This window comes from Grammomys surdaster, unplaced genomic scaffold, assembly GCF_004785775.1.
Source record: "Grammomys surdaster isolate TR1022 unplaced genomic scaffold, NIH_TR_1.0 116576, whole genome shotgun sequence".
Taxonomy (NCBI): Eukaryota; Metazoa; Chordata; class Mammalia; order Rodentia; family Muridae; genus Grammomys; species Grammomys surdaster.
The window spans coordinates 18130-26029 of record NW_021613740.1 but is presented as its reverse complement, the minus strand read 5'-3'; the positions used below and the strand labels follow the sequence as shown (position 1 = coordinate 26029).

The 7900-nt window shown below is 41.5% G+C and overlaps 1 pseudogene; it reads right to left on the bottom strand.

Moving 5' to 3' along the window:
• Positions 1-983: 983 nt before the first annotated feature.
• Positions 984-1990, bottom strand: LOC114635705 (annotated as a pseudogene).
• Between the last annotated feature and the right edge of the window lie 5910 nt (positions 1991-7900).

Below are 7900 nucleotides of genomic sequence, written 5' to 3'. Positions count from 1 at the left end.
GGAAATCAGGAGGGAGACAGCATTAAGGAAATAATAGTTCAGGCCCTGAGTCACAGAGGAATTTGCTGATTGGTCAGATAAGAGCTACTCTGGAGCCGATAGGCAAATGATACCCACCACCTCAGTGTGGGAAAGGACAAGCATCAGCAGTCACAGGGGTGATGTGTCCTCATATGCTACATGCCACTTGCAGCAAAAGCTGGGACTTCTGCAATGAAATCCAGCTCCCTTAACTTCCATTTGACCACACAATGCAGACTTCATCATAGACTACTTTGAATATAGGCAGGAAGTTTAGTCTCTGGCCTGTACCCTTCTGTTCCATACACTACAGTTTTAATTTTAATAATGATGCCCTGGGCTGTACAACTTTGCCTACAGCAACTCATCTTCTACTGATTCTATTACAATATCACTAACAGCATATTTTCTGTTGGCTTACATGTATGCAGTTGGCTTCTGAGAAAATACAGCAAGCTCCAAATTCTTAATTTCTCACTTCTCTTTTCTAGAAGTATACACACCAGACCATTGTCATATGACTTTGATTGCTTCTCTGTGGAAGTAAAATAAATCCCAACATCTTGTTGTCTAGCTGGACCATGATGCTTTCATTGGGAAAAGAATGTGTGCAAACAGAGGCTGATCACTATTGAGAAGCTTAGGTGTTATAGGTTTTATCCATTATTCCTTTCCTTCTGTTATTGATGAATGGATCTCAGACTGACTACACAAGGAGACTTACAATCTACCACTAACAAAATTGAGCCCCAAGAGAGTCTTTGGATTTAGAACCAATAATATTTATATATTCTGTTGAACTGTGTTGTGTCATCTGATCAATACAGTATTCTCTGCTTCATGAATATTGTCCATAGTTATTAAGTCATATGTTACATCAAATGCACAACATTTGATCTCATACAAGAAAGCTTGTCTCTGTGTTAAATACTGAATATTGTATCCAGTGTTCATGTAAGGATTCACCATCCTGGTTCAGCAGTCCATTCTACCATGTCCTATCACCTTGAGAAATGCTCTTTTGATATCTTTGTTCCTCAGACTGTAGACCACAGGGTTGAGCAAGGCTGTGAAGACATTGTAAAAGAGTGAGACCTGCTTGTCTCGCTCAGGGGAGTAGCTGGAGTTGGGTCTCATGTAGATGTAAGTGGCTGGAGCATAGAAGAATGTGACCACAGTCAGGTGGGAGGCACAGGTAGAGAAAGCCTTGCAGCGGCCCTGGTGGACTTGATCTTGAGAATTCCCATGGCAGTATGAATGCAGGAGGCCACAGTGAGGGAAATTGGAATAAGAACCACAAAACACTCAAGACCAAGTCCACCATCTCTATGAGGTGGGTATCCATGCAAGCCAGGCTACTCACTGAAGGACCTTCACAGAAGTAATGGTTGACCCTGTTGGGCCCACAATATGGCAGACTCATGGTGAAGAAAGTATGCAAGAAAGAGGAAAAGAAACCACAGATCCAAGTCCCTGCTGCCAACCGTATGCACAGGCCCCTGTTGAGGATGACAGTATAGCGAAGTGGATAGCAAATGGCCACATACCGGTCATAAGCCATCACAACAAAGAGGATGCTTTCAGAAGTACCCAGGGCACCAAACACATACATCTGCAGCCAGCAGCCAGCAAAGGAGATGGTCTGAGAGTGAGCAAGAAGATGCACCAGCATCTGGGGCATGGTGGTGGTGACATAGCTCATATCCAACAGGGAGAGGGTACAGAAAAAGAAGTACATGGGAGTGTGCAGCTGTGTGTCCAGACAGACTAGCATGATGATGAGCCCGTTGCCCAGGACTGAGCTCAGGTAGATGAGAAGGAAGACAATGAAGAGGATGCTGTTGGTTGTGGGGTCACTGGAGAAGCCAACCAGGATGAACTCAGAAACCCAACTTTAGTTCTGCCCTGGAGTCATCCATATGGTGGAAGCCGTAAGAGAATCCATTATTCTATGTGTCACCTGACACATGACAGTGATAGAACAGAAAGAATATATACAGGCTGAGGAGATGCTCAAAGGTGAAGCACCGGTGATGTTCCAGGGGACCAGCCAGCTCTAAGCTGTTTGTAACTCGAGTTCTAGGGGATCTGACTTCCTGCTCACACCTCCTCAGGCCAGACACACATGTGGTGCATGAACACGCATGTAGGCAAAACCCATACATATATATATATATATATATATATATATATATATATATATATAATAAAATAACACTTTTTAATATAAATAAAGGATCAGATCCTGGGCACTCTTCTCAAGTCATTGAAACTTCAGTGCCTCAGTCTCTTCATCTATCAAATGAGGCTGATGATATTCGTGGCTTGGGATCATGTTGACTATCTAATGCATCCCTCATAACTCCTCAAAACACCACACAGCACAGGACATGTCACATGCTCTCTCACACTCTGGATTCTCCTAGAGGAAGGCAAAGACAGAGAATCTTATAGCAAGTGGACTAGTGACACTGAAATAATGTGCACTGGGATTCAACTGAGAGACCCTGCCTCAATGAATAACGTGAGAGCAATTGAGGAAGAGTCCATTTTAGTCTTCAAACACACACACACGCACACACACTCATACATGTACACATGCACGCACATAAGTACATACTCATGTGCACATACATAAAGATACACACACAGGCATGTGCATGCACACACAGTAGATGTTTCAAAAAAAGAGTAAACAAACAGATGAAGCAGACAGAACCAATGTCAGTCAGACAAAGGCTCACAAACTTATAGTTGTATGAATAATGACAGATTATTTTTGTGCAACACACTGGAGAAACTGTAGCCTTCCCAGGGACTGCTGATGGATCCTGCTGGTACTTAAGCAGGAAAATTATTTCTTACATTTTTATTTATATGTCCCTCTGCTCTCTGAAAAAAATTCAATTCTAGGTGTACTGTATATTTGAGTGGTAAATCTAAAACAATTAAAATTTTAGAATCAAACCTGATAAATATATTTATCATTTGAGATTAAGACAAGGTAAAACATCTTTTAAAGACCACTTTCTGTGGAGTAAAAATCCATGGTAAGCCAGAAAACCAAAAAAGAAATACTCAAAATATGTATAAAAAGACTTAGAAAAGCAGAAACATAACATCAGACGCTCCAGGGGAACAGCGAACACTACTGAAGACATTTCATGAAGTCAGCTGTCTATTACGTTCTGATGAGGGTAAGAGGTTCTCAGCACTATTACCAGCATGGCTGCAGTAATACATGCCTAGTACTAACTAGTGTGACTAGGTACATTGGAGGAGAAAATTAAAATGAGTCCTTCAGTGTGTGCTTGGCTATGCTCCCTAAGGCTGAACACATTTAATGCATTGCACAGCAATACAAGTATCAATTATATTTCTGAGAAATATGTGAACACAATGACACACACAAACGTATGCACAAGGAAAGATAATGTAAAGGAAATTTCCAAACACTAAATAGTCTGAGCTAAGGCTCCACTCATACGCTGATGAGCAAGACAGTGCTTCAGGCAGGAGTTGCTGTTGATGGGAGTAGAAACTTGAACGAGACTTGAAGCCACCCCCAGTCTTCACTTTCCCTGTCTCCATCCTCTCTCCTGACCAGTCCCTGCTCATCACCCTCACAGACATCCTTTCTCTCACCCAGGTCAGGGGACCATCCTGTCTTCTTTTATTTTTGTATCTGTCCCTTACTTCAAAATTTTCCTATTTCAATACAGTCTTCTTTTTTAATTAAAAAAAAATTTAAGGGCTAGAGAGATGATTAATCAGTTAAGAGCACTGACTACTCTTCCAGAGGCCCTGAGTTCAATTCCCAGCAACATGGTAGCTCACCACCACCTATAATAGGATCTGATGGGCTCTTCTGGTGTGTCTGAAGACAGTGACAGAATACTCATTTTAAATAAGTGAGTCTAAAAATCTTTAAAAATAATTTTATACATGGACTTTGATCATGTACTTCCACTCCCGAAACTTCTCCAAGATCCTCCCTACCCAACTTCATGTTCTTTTTCCTCCTAAGAGAGGAGGCAGGGTCATAAAACCTCAGCCGCTGATCCCACTGTGAATAAGTGAAGATATCTCTTAGCTTCACCAGGAGAGCTTAGAAAGGCTCATTTCTGTTCCCAATAGGGATGCTGAGATGATTCCCAGGATGCTGTCAACAAGAGCTCTACAAGTGGGACCTTGAGGGCAGAACAGAAGGAAACAGCCCATGGGTGACAGGTGGTGACCTGTTCCCTTTTCTATACTAATTGGAGGATAAGAGCAGTTTAGAGAACAGGAGATGGAACTTGGTCACCTGATACAAGGTGACCTTGTCAAGAACACAAGTTCTCATTACAATTCCTTTTGCTGTCCAAACCCTGAGCCTAGACAAGCAATGATGAGGCCATGTTTGAGTCACACTTCTCTTCTTCCTCAAGTACCTTGGAGCAAACCAAAATCCTCACTCCCTGCTGTATATCTGAGAAATTTACCCAGCTACCTTGGTGCTAATGAAGAGACCACTACAATGGGGGCTGGAGAGTATCTATTTGAAAAAGACAATTTCTTTCTCAGGCAGAGGCCCAAGTATGATTTCCAGCATGCAAATGGCAGCTCACAACCATCTATATCTCAAGTTCTAGAGGATCTTGTAGCTTCTTGTGACTTCCCCAGGGGTAAGGAATTTGTGTGGAGTTGGAGGCAACATGCTCAAACAAATAAGCAGAGAAAAGAAGAAAAAGAGTCAACCATGAAGCAGCAACATGGAAGTTAACAGTGACATCCCCTTGCCACTGGACAGAGAAGACTCTCCCAGGGGCTCATGTCTCTTGGATTCAAATAATAGTTGGAGACAAAAAAAATCAAACTCTGGAGCATGTTCTCTTTAACTTGCTGTTATTCTGCCTTGGTTTCCTCTTCTGTAGAATTCCAGTAGTAACCTCTTCCCTCCAGGCTTGCTAGACTAAAATGTGATGATGTGCTGCACCTGCCACAAGTACTGACCTATGGTCCATGACCTTGAATCTCCATCCCTCTCTTCTATCTGAGTCTTGGATTCCTAAGTGTCCAGAAAGAGAACACGGGACTACAGAGTCTGTCCTCTTTAGACTGATAAGGCTTTTAAATTCCTGTGGTGCACGATCTTAATCCCAAAACTTAGAAGGCAGAGGCAATTAGGTTTCTATAAGTTCAAAGCAAGCCTGGTCACACAGCAAGGTCTGGTACAGGCAAGGATATACAGAGAAACCCTGTTTGAAAAACAAACAAACAAACAAAAAACCAAACAAACAAAAAAGAATTTCTGTGAGGTGTGCCAGAAATACAGTGAATATTAAAAGTTAATGATATAAATAACAAGTAAGTAAATTGAATTGGAATAAAGAGAGACTATCTGAGAATGGTGCTCGGCTCTATAACACTGGAGTAAATAGAAAGCTTGATGCTACAGTTTGATTTATCACTTTTATAAAAGGTAACAAAAGCTCCAAAATTCCTCACATTCTGATGATGTCTGATGAACTCTGGACAGGCAGTTGAGTCCAGCCAGACTTTTCTCAAACAGGATCAATAAGGAGGCAGAGGTTCAGAGAGATGCAGATAGAACTGATTAAGTGTTATAAGTAGGATGATAACAGCCAGCATGGCTTTGTTGGTTTGATTCATGAAGATTTTATTATAGATTTATAAGAAGAGGAGAGCAGAGGAGGAGGAGAGAGATAGAGATGGAGGAGAGGGGGAGGGAGAGGGAGAGGGAGAGGGAGAGGGAGAGGGAGAACATTTGACTTAGACATGAATGTCTACAACATGGCAGGAAAGCAGTCACGTGATAGGAATGGTACTTGGTAAAAGTGAAAAAGGCCCAACTCTCACAGAAAGTGTATTTGGGATCCTGCAAAAGAAAGAGACAAATTAGAAAAAATGGAAAAAGGAGAGATGTTACACCTAAAATGTACATGTCAGTTTTATTTCCTCAGATGAACTTGTCATGTTAGGGGCTTGCTACTAAATGCACTCACTTGTCTAGCACTTTCTGAATTCTGGCTGGCTAATTCAACTCAGCTGTTCTGGCCCAAACGCCTCTCCAAGGTAACTGATTCAAACTTGATTGTTTCAGCTTCTTGCTGAATTGCTCTACTTGGTCTCAGATTAAGTCTGGTAACCTGTTCTAATCTTCTGGCTCTTTCTCATTCTTTGGCTCATTCTGTCTTCACCTGCAACAATTTTACAGAGGTAAAATTGTTCAAGGAAACTACCTCCTTTTTATCTCTGTCTTTCTTTGTCTTTGTGTCTCTCTGTCTCTGTTTCTCTCTCTCTCTTCACTGGTCTTTAAGTCACCTCTCTTTCCTGTGCTGTGAGTTGGGCATATCCTATATCTGACACATTCTGTCAAATCTTTCTCTCCTTCATCATTTGTCCACCACTCAGATTATCACTCCCAAACATGGTTGCATCATTCTATAAACTAACTTTACCTTCAGTATTAGAGATTAAAGGTGTGCACTAAGGTTTTGTATGTATTCCAGGCAGAGGGTTTAAACATGTGTCATTCCAGCTGGGCCACACAGAACTTGACGATCTTTGGATGTTAACATTATTCCTCTATAGAGTGAGGACTCAAACGGGTAGGCAGACAGGGCACAGCCTAATGGCTGCTTGCAGAGACTACACACCATGTTTTTTTTTTTTAAATGACTGCACCACCAAGAGAGTGTAAAGCATGACACTACCTGCTCATGAGCAGACAATGAACAATGACCCAGAAGACATGAGCAATTTGACAAAGGTCACCCAGCTAGTGAGTGGTGGAACCAACTCCAGGGCCTGGCCACTTTGTCTCTTGGGTGAGAGAGACTCTGCCATGTCTATCACATGTTTAATTATGTGAGTTCAAGCTAATGACTGAACCTGGGCTCTAACCAAAAATCTCTCCTGTGGCTCAGAGTTGGGCCTGACCACAGTGATCCTGAGATTATCCTAAGATTAGCATGAAGGAGAAGTCAGACTTGAGAGGATTCATTCTGCACCAGGGAAACCCATAGGCAGTAAGTAGAAAATGGCATGCTTTAAGAAGCCAGCAGATCCACAGTTCTTACAACCAGGGACTCCCTAATTAGTCCCCAGATGACAAAGCTTCATTAATGGACCATGTGAGAATTGCCTCATTTCAGAAGATAGGTACTTCAAAATGTTTTCTCAATTTGTGTCTTGTATGCATAATGTTTTTGTACATTGTGTAAAATGTTTTACAATATATTATTCAAATACTGATTTCTCTCTCTTTATATCTTGTTTACATCCAGGGAATCTCCTGTGTCAAGTTTATGTAAAATTATCAATGAATACTGATCACACAATGGCTGAACAGAAGACAGAATAGAGAGGAAGATTACATCAGCCATGGGGAGAAGAGAGGTAGAAAGGAATTTCAGGCAAAGATGAGAAAAAGAGGGTCTGAAAAGACATCATGAAAATAAACATCTGAAGCCAAAGAGCCAGATCAATAATAAGATTGATTCAGGTATCATGAAATCATGACTGGGAGGCTTAGAGGTTAAGGTAGATCCATTATCTTATCAGCTATTGAGGTGCAGCTTGAAATAAATTTTGTGTTCTCTGTGTGTTATAGGAAGGAGACTAGAAAAGACAAAGAAATACAGCTGCTGGATTAATTCAATTGTTTGCACTGATATTAAAACAATTCATTTTACAGTGTCTGGAGAAGGAAGTGATGACAACGATGACAAGCAGTGAGGGGAGGGCCAGGGAAAGACTGACAGGTGTCTGCAGGCAATGCCATCCCATCCACCTTATTCTTCACATCCTTTCCTGATGAGGACACCTTTGATGTTGATGCACATGAGACAAAAATATATTAATATGCTTTCCC